The sequence below is a fragment of the Heterocephalus glaber genome, unplaced genomic scaffold (genome assembly GCF_053883595.1).
Source record: "Heterocephalus glaber isolate CG9 unplaced genomic scaffold, H.glaber_assembly_v1.0 deba00001072, whole genome shotgun sequence".
In the NCBI taxonomy this organism is placed as follows: domain Eukaryota; kingdom Metazoa; phylum Chordata; class Mammalia; order Rodentia; family Bathyergidae; genus Heterocephalus; species Heterocephalus glaber.
In genome coordinates this window covers 5,433,912-5,440,628 of record NW_028258189.1, presented here as the reverse complement: position 1 = coordinate 5,440,628, position 6,717 = coordinate 5,433,912, and the positions used below count along the sequence as shown (strand labels likewise).

Below are 6,717 nucleotides of genomic sequence, written 5' to 3'. Positions count from 1 at the left end.
CAGTTTTTTTTATGTCAATTGTACTTTCTCCTGTTGTTTCATGGACTCCTATCAGTCTTATGTTATCCTTCTTTGCGCCATCTAGCAGCTGTTGGATTGATTTCTCATGGTCCCTTACTATCTTTAAGAAATCTGTATTTTCATGGTCCTTAACTGCGATCCTGTCTTCTATATCTGATATTCTGTCTTCAGATTCTCTTAGTCTGCTCTGCATGCTTTCAGTGGAGTTTTTAATCTCCTGAATATCTGTTTGAATCTGTTTCATGGATTCCATTTCTTTCTTATGTTGGGCGATCATGGTTTCCATTTCTTTCTTATGCTGGGCATTCCTGGCTTCCAGCATGTTTCTGAGCTCATCTAGTTTTTTTTTTTAATCAGTTTCTGTTCTAGAGCCTCTAATCATGTCTTTCGCTCTGCTCACCATCCCTGCGGATATCTGGGAGATTATTTCTGCTTTGAATTTTTCTAGAGCTTCATGTATCTGTTTTGTTACTTCCTGTGTTATCAGTTCAGGGTGTCCAGGTGGTTGATTATCCGACTTTTCTACCTCATTTCCCCCAGAAATTGCTTTTTTTTGGGTGGAAGTCTGTGTTTGTGACTTGCTTAAATGTCTTCCCATTTTTATTTTTGGTACTGTCCTTGGTTTAATTCCTGGGTTGATATTTCAAAATTGCTTCATGCAGGTATCTTTGTTGCTTGTGTTTAAAACCCTTGTGGAATGATTGCTTTTCAGAGGTGTCTTCCAGATATGGCTTGTGTTTAGGTTTTGAGGCTCTAATGACTCTGAGGCTATTTTATTTTCCTTATACCAGGAAGGAAAACGGATTAGATCAATCACAACATGTTAGGCCAAATGTTACAATCAGCAATACCTTAGCATCAAGCGCAGCTTAGAAAATGACAATTTGTGGTAGTTATTAATCTTTCACATTTAACTGTGTGAAGTATAATCCCCTGTGCCTCTGTAGTGAGGGACCAGGTAGCTGAAGAGCCAGAAGGCGGGGTGGGGGAGGAAGATATGCAATTGGGCCTTGCAGGTGCCCACGCGGCTAAGCAGAGCGCTGCATGAAGGCAGGGCTCCAAGTCCCTCCCCGGACCTCACCGTGCCATGGACGGGAACCAGAACACAGCCGAGGAGCCTCAGGCTGTTTGGCCAACCAGCGGAGAGAAGCTCCGGATGAAGGCAGGGCTCCAAGCCCCTCCCGGGACCTCCTCGAATAACTTTGGAAGCCTCATGAGTCTTTGCTTTTGCTGGTGAAGTTAGTAGGTAGTGTGCTTTCTGCTTTTTGTTTGTTTTGCTTTTGGTTTTTGAGACAGGGTCTCAAAATTGGACTTGAACTCGAGGTGATCCTCCTGCCTCAGCCTCCAGAGTGCTGGGATGACAGGCGTACACCACCATGCCCTGCAGGTAATAAGGTTTCCCTGTGAGGATGGTTTGTGGGAGACCCTTTTCCTTCCGGGCCTGACCATGTGATATACTGGTCAATATTAATTAATCCCAAGTTAATTAATAACCCTGTAGTCTTTTCCTTACTGGGGATATTTTAAATTTTTTTTATTAGTACATGTTTGCAGTACGTGCATTTTACAGTCATCTTGCAAAGTGACTTCCTGGGATATCTTTGCTGGTCCTGGAGGTCTGCAGTGTTGGACACAACGTATCACATGGCCAGGTGAAGCTACAGTGTAACAATGCACATTTGTCTCCAATAAAGTTGAGTTCAGAGGACCAAGGAGATTTCTTCAGGACTGGACCCCATCCTAAAAAATAACGTCTCTGTTTCTGGATGCGTAACAGATACCTTGTGTAGGCCCAAGAGAAATCGTCTAAATATTGCCAGGTTTTCTGGTGCATGCCTGTAATCCCAGCCACTGTAGAAGCTGAGGCAGGAGGATCATCACAAGGTTGTGGTCAGCCCAGGTCACATATGTGGGAAGATGTAGTCTCAAAATAAAAATTTATAAAAGGAGTTGTGATGTAGCCCACTGGTGGAGACATATGCCTAGCAAATATGAGGCCCTGGCTTCAATGCCCAGCAACAAAAACAGGGGCGAATTGTGCATAGAGGTTCTTATATATGTACAGAATGTGATCAGAATATGTGGACATTAAAAAAAAATGAATGGCATTAAAAGACTCATGGCCCTCAAAATCTTGCCCTCGCTTCAGACACACCCATCCCACCGTCCGTCCTGGCCGATCCCGCAGCCGCTCTGGAGGCCTCTTTCCTGAGGGCTTCACCAGGTGTGATCACAAACATCAAACACGGTGACTGCTCTGCTGAGCGCCGTCCAGCGGAAAGGCAGCTCGGAAACACACGACGCTGTGTCCTCCGCCACCCGAGTCACCGCATCTGGCACCGTGCGACTCCCGGCTCCTCCGCAAGGTCAAGATGACCGGGAAAGGTCACCGTTTTGAGTCCACTCGGGACATCGAGGCAGCCAGGCAGGTGAAGCCAAAGTCCCTGAAAGCCTCTGAAAGCGGAGAGTAGAAACCTGGCCGTCTGTTCTCTCCTGACTGCAACTGGGATTCTTCAACAGCAAAAGTATTCCTTTTATTTGGACAGTCCAAGAAAAAATGGCAGCATGGCTTATTGTATGTAAAATGCTGAGGTTGGTTGAACCTACCAAGTTAAATGAAGCAAGGAGACAGAAAAACAAGTATTACGTGTTTTCTTTCATGTGTGGGAACTAAAACAAAACAATCAAGCAAGCACCCCCTGCCCAAGAAAACAGATCAGCGCAATCCATGACCTACATGCGCATGTACGGAAATGTCCCTGGAATCCTATTAACTCGCACCAGTACCAGGCATTAATAATCAGAATGAAAGCAGGTCTGGTTTGGCACTTTGACTCTCTATCGTACCAAAGGGCTATTTGCAGCTTTCTCCAGCAAGTCTCTCCTAGTAGTTAAAAATAACGAAATCCGGGGAAAACAGAACTTGGCCGTAGCCTACATTATTGGATAAATGGTGACCATTAAAAACTCATTATGTAGGGGTGATTATTGACTCTAGGTTAAAACCGTTACCTACACTCATGAAATTGAAAGGAAGTAAAGAATAAGAAAAAAAAACAACAAAAAAAAACCAGAACAGAAAAACTTTGTTCCTATCGGGTGGAAAAAAATTGGAAAAGCGCACCTTGTGGAAATTAGAAATCTATACTTAAACTCTTTCCATTGAAATAGCCCTGCTGGAAACATAGCGGAATTTCTCTCTAGGAAAACAGCATTCTTTATTAAGGGCGGCTGGTCTGAGATCTTCTCATGTTCCGTTCTCTTTGGTTTAATGTGTAATTACTGACATGCAGGTTTTCAATACTAAAAGCAGCACTTTGTGTTATTGTAGGGGCCAAGTGTTTGCAGCCAAAACTGTGATTTTTGCAAAAGATTTCCTCCTGAAAGTTGCCAGATTTAAGATGCAGGATGGGGTGGGTGTGAGGCATACTTTAGCTCTCCAGGTAGCAGATTTCAGAAAAATCACAGATTCTTAGAATTTAAAATATTCCCAGGCATCACGTGAAGAAGAATAAAGCAGACATGCAAGATTAAATAGCACGTGGCTTCTATTATAGGAGAAACCCAAAATATAAATACATTAACACGCAAAATGAAAGAAAGAAAGTAGGGAATATGGAGACAGATATTTTGCAAAAGGGAAGTGGAGCTAGGGATGGAGGGAGGGGAGGGAATAGGGCATGAAAAAGGAATGCAGCTGTGCTGCAAACGCGGACTCAAAAAATGAAGGATATTGCTGGGCATTGTAACACGCCCCACAGTTGACAACACTGTGTGTTCCCGATCAATAAAATGCACTGCCACTTTCAAAAGAGGTACATGTTCCCCAAAGAGCAGCTGCGTTTTTGTTCTTGTGCTGGCCTGCATAAAATTTTAAACTCATAGTAGATGGAGGATCCTCGATGCTCTTATGTTTTGCCAGGAGTTGATTTTAGTTTGTCCAGTTTGCTTATTTTTAAAATTTTTATTGATTTGGGTTTGGATTTTTTTTTGAGGCAGGGTCTCCCTATGCAGTTCAGATGGGTCTGGAACTCGCTATGTAGCCCAGCTGGCCTTGACCTCACAGCAATCCTCCTATCTCAGCCTCCCGAGTGCTGACATGACAGGAGTGTGGCCCCATGCCCACATTGTCCCGTTTGCTTCTGACTCTTGCTTTGTCTCCTGTCTTTCTGTATATACCTATACTCACATGCTTCACGTTTTATGTTGGGTTTCACCCGCATGTAGAAAAAGCATTTAATACACTAAGGCTGCCCTCTCTTTTCTGGGCACACTCACGCACACCCACAAACACATACACCAATGCTACCTCTACTCACGAAGGGGTTACATCCAGATGTGGACCTTGACTGCACCGGAAACGTGTTCCAAAAAGCCGGGATTAACCTAGGCAGTTAGGCAGAATCATCAGCCCCGAGGCCCTCTTTATAGTCAAGTGCTGAGTGTTTCTTGTGACCCGTTAAATACGCACATCCATAAATCTCAGGCAACACGGCACCGTGTCAAGAGATGATGAGAAACTTCCAAAATCCCAGGAGAGGAAAACATCAAGTTCGTGTGTCCAAACACAAATACATTCCGGGGTCTGCATGGGTGCATACTTATACATGTGTATGTAGATTTACATAGATTCAAATACATATTGTGCTATATATGAGCAGCTGAGGAAAAGACGAAATTCACATTTATAAGCACATGTATGTATGGAAGTGTACATGAATATGCAATTCTGCATAGATTTGCATTGTACTGGGCATATCGTTGGTGTATAAAAGTTCAAATTCACATCTACAAAAATAGACATCTGGGAGTATATACATGAATAAATATTCAGATAGTTTAATAGACATATAGTGTATGGACCTATGCACACGCACACACAAACACACATATACCCAATAGCGGTACACACAAACATTGACAAATACATAGCTATAGACAAAGATGTACACATTCATACATATATGCACACATGGGCAAATATCAAGATATACACACTAGGGTAAATCTGAATACACACACAGCCAAGAGGTGATCAAGATACATGGTTTTTACAAGGGCCCAAGTTCGATCCCCAGTACCAAAAAAAAAAATACATGGTGTTTAAATTTTAAAAATTATTAGAGTAAAAGACACATTGCCTTTGGGCTGGCTGCAGTCTCAGAGAGAAGGCGGCCGAAGTGGCTGTCTCAGTTAAGATGAAGCTTTTGCTGCTGCTTCTGATGGCAACATCAGCAGTGGTCAGGAGAGGGGTGTCGGGCAATCTGGGCAGTGTGCCTAGCAAGAGACTGAAGATGCAGTACACCACGGGGCCACTGCTCACGTTCCAGATTTGTGTTTCCTGAGGTTATATGTGGGTGTTTGAGGAGTACATGAGGGTTATTAGCCAGCGGTACCCAGACATCTGAATTGAAGGAGAGAATTACCTCCCACAACCAATTTATAGACACATAGCATCTTTCCTGTCAATCTTCAAACTAGTATTAATAGGCTTAATAATTGTTGGCAAGGGTCCTTTTGGGTTCTTTGGCATGCAAGCACCAAGCATCTGGCAGTGGGGCCAAGAAAATAAGGTCTATGCATGTATGATGGTTTTCTTCTTGAGCAACATGATTGAGAACCAGTGTATGTCAACAGGTGCATTTGAGATAACTTTAAAGGATGTACCTGTGTGGTCTAAGCTGGAATCTGGTCATCTTCCGTCCATGCAACAACTTGTTCAAATTCTTGACAATGAAATGAAGCTCAATGTGCATATGGATTCAATCCCACATCATCAATCATAGCCCCACTTAGCAGCACTGAAAACCTTTACATTAAGGAATTTTTGAAAGAGCAGTGTGACTGCCATCATGAAGGCCTATACTGAAGACAGCAAGCTATTAGTACAGACCAGATTCTTTTTTTGGCAGCCTTGTTGTCCCTCTTGGAAAACCTCAATGCAAGATAATTTTTCAGTGCTGGCACATTTTGGAATTCTGCACATTCATGGAGTGCAATAATACTGTATACTCCCTTATCCCCATTCATCTAGTTAATGTTTTTACTACTTATAACTTTTCCTCAGTCATATTTAAAAAAGGAGAAATTGAATTACAGTTTTTTTTCTCAAGATGTCTGTTAAGTCTGTTGTGCTTTTTAAAATTAATTCTTGTTTTTTTATAGTTTAAAGTCAATGTTTTGGGGAATACAGCTGACATTCCCAAATACTTTATAAAGTTTATCAGACATCTCTTAATTTGGCCATGTTCAATTATAGTTTTCAAAATATTGCTGGTTATGAATAATGTATTATAAGATTATGAGGAGAGGGTCTAATATCCAGAGTACTCTACCAATTTGTGCGTATGTGTGTATGCGTGTGTGATACCAGAGAACTACTGCAAAACCAACTGCTTTTTAAATCCTATTGTGTAGTCAAGTGTCTTGCCTTGACCAATCTACTGAGTTGAATTAACTGGGCCTTTACCTTTATAGTTAACTAAATAAAAAACTAAGCAGATGTCAGTGAAATGAGAAAGTTTCAGTTTATTGTCCAGTGTACCTGTTAACATCATATTTAATGTTGCCTAATTTTTTTTTAATTTACAGATAATATCCACAAAGAACAAACTTTAGATTCATACACAAATAATAAGTTCATTTACCATTTTCAGGATAAATGAAACTCACCTCACTAAATATAAGTTCACTTGA

General features: G+C 41.8%; 1 pseudogene; it reads left to right on the top strand.

Annotated features, from left to right (window-relative positions):
* The first annotated feature begins 5,219 nt into the window (after window positions 1-5,219).
* On the top strand, window positions 5,220-5,807 carry LOC101714038 (thioredoxin reductase-like selenoprotein T pseudogene; annotated as a pseudogene).
* The last annotated feature ends 910 nt before the right edge of the window (window positions 5,808-6,717 follow it).